The sequence below is a fragment of the Sinocyclocheilus rhinocerous genome, unplaced genomic scaffold (genome assembly GCF_001515625.1).
Source record: "Sinocyclocheilus rhinocerous isolate Xijiao unplaced genomic scaffold, SAMN03320098_v1.1 scaffold2616, whole genome shotgun sequence".
Classification (NCBI taxonomy): domain Eukaryota; kingdom Metazoa; phylum Chordata; class Actinopteri; order Cypriniformes; family Cyprinidae; genus Sinocyclocheilus; species Sinocyclocheilus rhinocerous.
The window spans coordinates 5,155-10,117 of NW_015656226.1; the positions used below are offsets into that span (position 1 = coordinate 5,155).

At 37.8% G+C, this 4,963-nt stretch overlaps 1 protein-coding gene across 2 annotated transcripts in view; it reads left to right on the plus strand.

Annotated features, from left to right (window-relative positions):
- The first annotated feature begins 2,267 nt into the window (after positions 1-2,267).
- Positions 2,268-4,963, plus strand: part of LOC107719908 (dnaJ homolog subfamily C member 5-like) — a 17,250-nt gene continuing 14,554 nt past the window's right edge. For both annotated transcript variants that reach the window (XM_016527450.1, XM_016527451.1), the window contains exon 1: positions 2,268-2,442. The gene's annotated coding sequence lies outside the window, so the exon portion shown is untranslated. The remainder of the gene's footprint in view (positions 2,443-4,963) is intronic.

The following is a 4,963-nucleotide window of genomic DNA, read 5'->3' on the forward strand; positions in this document are numbered from 1 at the left end:
AAAAAGATTTGTGGCTCTACGAGAGGAGAATCAGAGGGATATAAATGTATTTAACAATAAACTAGTTAATGAAATTGTTTTGTCAGCTGAGGAAACAATACCTAAAAGCACAGGAGTTAGATGTTCCAAGAGTGTACCCTGGTGGAATATCGAGTGCAAAGAAGCTATAAAAGCAAGAAATAAAGCATTTAGGCAACTCAAAAAACATCATTCTCAGGAGGCTATGATTTAATATAAAAGGGCTCAAGCAATAGTAAGGAAAACAATTAAAATACAAAAACGTACATTTTGGAGACAATATTGCAGTAGTATTGGAAGAGAAGTACAACTATCAGATGTATGGGGCATGATCAGAAGAATGGGGGGGATCAGAAGAAATTATGAATTGCCAGTGATGAACAATGGAGATAAGATGGCTGTTAGCAACCTAGAAAAGGCTGAACTTTTAGTTCAAACATTTCTGAAAGTTCATAGCTCTGATAATCTTTCAGTAGAGGCCAGACAGAGTAGGAATAAAACCTTAATGGAATATCCTAATATTTTAAAGGAAAATGAGATGTCAGGAAATACATTAGATCTACCATTAAACATGTTTGAGTTAAAAAGAGCGATAATTAGTGCTCGACAGACTACTCCAGGGAAAGATGGGGTATGTTATAAAATGTTGGCACACATGACAGATAACTCGTTAGAAATAATATTAAAACTGTTTAACCAAATTTGGGAGACTGGACAACTTCCTTCAGTATGGAAACAAGCAATAATAGTACCCGTTCTTAAACCAGGGAAAGACCCATCAGATCCTTCTAGTTACAGACCAATTGCCTTGACTTCACATTTATGCAAAATCATGGAACGAATGATTACAGAAAGAATAACATACTTCCTGGAAAGTAAAACTCTTTTATCTCCATATCAGAGTGGGTTTCGTAGGGGTCGGAATACAATGGATTCTGTATTGTGCCTAGAGTCAGACATAAGGAAAGCACAGACCAACAAAGAAGTAGTAATAGCAGTCTTCTTTGATGTGGAGAAGGCTTATGATATGCTCTGGAAAGAAGGATTACTGATCAAATTAAAATCATTAGGTTTTGGGCTTTTTATTTAACAGGAAAATTACAAGTGAGGGTAGGTTATGAATACTCAAGAGTATACACTGCGGAGAATGGTACTCCACAAGGTAACGTGTGTAGTCCGTTATTATTCAACATAATGATTAATGATATTTTCTCTCAGGTTGAACAAAACGTAGGAAGATCTTTGTATGCGGATGACGGGGCTTTGTGGATTAGAGGCCGCAATATATCATATGTCAATAAGAAAATGCAAGCTGCAATTGATGAAGTGGAAACGTGGACCAATAAATGGGGATTTAAATGATCTGTAGGAAAAACACAGGTTATTTGTTTTTCAAGGCGGCTTAAAATCTCACCCATTTCTTTGAATCTATATGGGCAACAACTGGAGCAAGTAAAAGCTGTTAGGTTTCTTGGTGTTTGGTTTGATGGAAAATTAACATGGAAAGTTCATTTGAATAAAATTAAGGACAAATGTAAAAAGGTCATCAACATACTTCGGTGTTTATCAGGACAGGAATGGGGAGCAAGTAGAGCATCTCTACAAAACATATATTGGGCACTCATGAGATCTGTTCTTGACTATGGATGTATAGCTTACATGTCAGCAGCAGAATCAAACCTCAAGGAATTAGATGTATTACAAGCTCAGGCCCTGAGAATCTGTAGTGGGGCTTTTAAATCATCTCCGGTATCATCAATTCAGGTAGAAATGGGAGAAATGCCATTAAGAATTAGAAGAGTAAAATTAATTATGGCATACTGGGTCAATCTCCAAGGACAAAATGAAAAACATCCTGTCAAAAGTGTATTAAAAGAATGCTGGGAACATAATGAAACAAATTTGACTAGTTTTGGGTGCATAGGTGATGCTAAAGCAAGAAATATAGGATTACATCAATTACAGTACAGTAATACAGTATCAATTTCCTCAATTCCTCCCTGGTTATTCCCCTTGCCAACTGTTGACCTTAGTATACAGCAGGAACTGAAAGACAATTCTAATCAACTTCCGATATGGTATATAGTCCAGAAGTATTTTGAGAAACATTTCCCACAGTCAATGGTTTTATTCACAGATGGATCCAAGGATCCTGATACAGGATATGCAGAAGCAAAATCAGATTCACTACATAAAACTGTTTGAGAAGAAGAAGTTTCCGCCCATTTTCCTTTCGAGCGTGACGTCAGCGCACGACTCCCCATTGACCATTGAGCGGAGACGCTGCTCGCGATCATAAGACTAGGACGCCGTATCCGAGTATCGCCGGCTGATTTACTCCTGCTCGAAGGCCGTTTATAGATATAGGAATTAATTTACGAACAACTGAGGAACAGCACTTCTACCTACGCTTCTCCCTTGACGGTAAGAAATGAGAACGCAGCCAGAGGAAAATCCTATCTGTACGCCTCAATCCTGCTACACATGCATGCTGCCCTTGCTCATGGATTAGTAACGTTACAGTTGTAGTAGGTTTTTGAGCGAGAAAGCTTAATGCATTAAAGGGATAGTTCACCATTAGTAAAAAAATAAAATAGAAATTCTCACCCTCATGTCGTTTGAAACCCACATGACTGACTTTATTCCTGGAACACAAAATGAAATGTTAAAGACTGACAGATTCAGTAACCGTTCATTTTATTTTCCATACCGTTAAATTGAACGGTGGCTGCGGCTGTCATCCTGCATTTCCGTTTTGGTACAGACTTGAAACAAGTAAATGATGATACAATCTCTATATTTGGGTGAACTATTCCTTTAACAAGCAAAACAATATGAATGCTGAGCGCAAAACTGGGAGATTAAAGGCTCTAAATCTCCAAACCCCGTCAGTCAACACGGGACCGTTTGGCCTCCATCAGCATTGAAACTCGTCCCACCAGGCTGTCATCAGTATTTGCGGTTATTCGTTAGATTTGCGTTGCTGCTCAATCTCAAACAGTGGTTTGCTTTCTAATCCTCATAGACAACATACTGCCTGTTGTCACTGGCTTTCCTGTTTCTTGACAGATAAGTTAGAGAAGTGATAGGCCCTTGACTCTGTATTGCTATCAAGTCTTTGAGTTGTAATTATCTAGCCTGCTATTAATGTGTATGAATTTTGATTGATGGGTATAATTGTATAGGTATGTGTGTGTGTGTGTGTGTGTGTGTGTGTGTGTGTGTGTGGTCACATGAGTTCTGCATTGTGACTCATGACACTTAACCACCTCTCTACTTTGTACTTTCTCTTTCTCCTAGAGCTCAGCTCAATGTACATCAACTGCTACTGCTAATTGTTCTTGATTGTAAATTTAATAAAGAAGTGATTTTGCGATTATAGAAGTTGTGCAGAGCAATTTAAAGGGATAGTTCACCCAAAAATTAAAATTCTGTCATCAATTACTCACACACATCAGAAATGTACCAGTGAGGCTTTTTTTTTAACAATGGAAGTCAATGGTAACCAAACCTGATTTGTTACCGAAAATCTTAAAAGCATTTTCTTTTAAATACCACAGAAGAAAGTCATATGGGTTTGGAACATGAGTGTGAGTAAATGTTGAAAGAATTTGTATTTTTTTTTAAATTAATGCTTCAACATTTCCATTGAACTGTAACATGTAACTGAATTATCTTGCTTGCTGTGTTTCCAAGTTTTTTTTTTTTTTTTTAGCTTGTTCTAGTTGTTTGAGTTTCTGCTACCATCAGTCCTGTTTTTTCATCTTTGTGCTTTGTCCGAAGTGCTCAGTCTCCCACATACTTCTGTTGTCATAGCCTGCCAAATCTCAGTTTTGAATACTACTGTGGGTTGGCTGTCCATTTTGTCCTACATTTGTTTCTAAATATTGCTGCATAACTCTTGAGTGGTCCTTCTCATTCAGAAGACCTGCTGAAAGCACCATCCGTGAAAAAAATAGATAATGTACTGGCAGAAAATTACCAGGACATTTTCTGTTAAATTTACGGACATTTCCTTCAACTTTAAAACAGAAAATTCTGTAGATTTACATTATCTTCTGTACCATAAACGGACAATTCGTTATGCAGAAATTTCTGTAAAATTATAGCATAGGACTGTCTTTAATAGCAAATAAATCCAGCATAATATATACAAATTGAACATGGTTTATTTTTACCTCATGTAAACATTCTTAAAGGGGTCATATGATGCTGCTAAAAAGAACATTATTTGGTGTAATGAAATGTGTTTATGCGGTTTAAGGTTAAAAAAACACATTATTTTCCACATACTGTTCGTTATTGTTTCTCCTCTATGCCCCGCCTTTCTGAAACACGTCGATTTTTACAAAGCTCATCGGTCTGAAAAGCGAGGTGTGCTGTGATTGGCCAGCTATCCAGTGCGTTGTGATTGGCCGAATACCTCAAGCGTGTGACGGAAATGTAATGCCCCTACCATACTGTGATGATGTCCTGTCCGGCCGGAGCGATGATTCAAAAACATGAAAACCCATTATAAACGAGGCATTCGTTGTATCCAGTGGGGACATAATTATGGAATATAATGACTTGTACTGTCTTTATACGCGTTGCATCGCGCCGCGTAAACATAAAACCATGTCTGCATTTGTGATCAGAGAAATGACAAACAACAAGTGCTACTACTCTACACTGCCCAAAACTCGCGTTTGAATCATCAGTGGCAAATCCTTTAAATGAAAACGTACTTACAGCAATCTGTGAGTCAGAACAGCCGGCATTGTAGTCTACTCTACCAGGATCAGGAAACAGTCCTCCATAAAATGCGCTGCACACATCTGAATATTTGGGTTGAACTGTTCTGGAACAGTGTTGTAAATACAACTTAACCACTGATTTCTAGCCGTTTGGAAGGGCAAACAAAGTATTTTCGCTTTCACAACAAAACACAGCATCACACACGGCG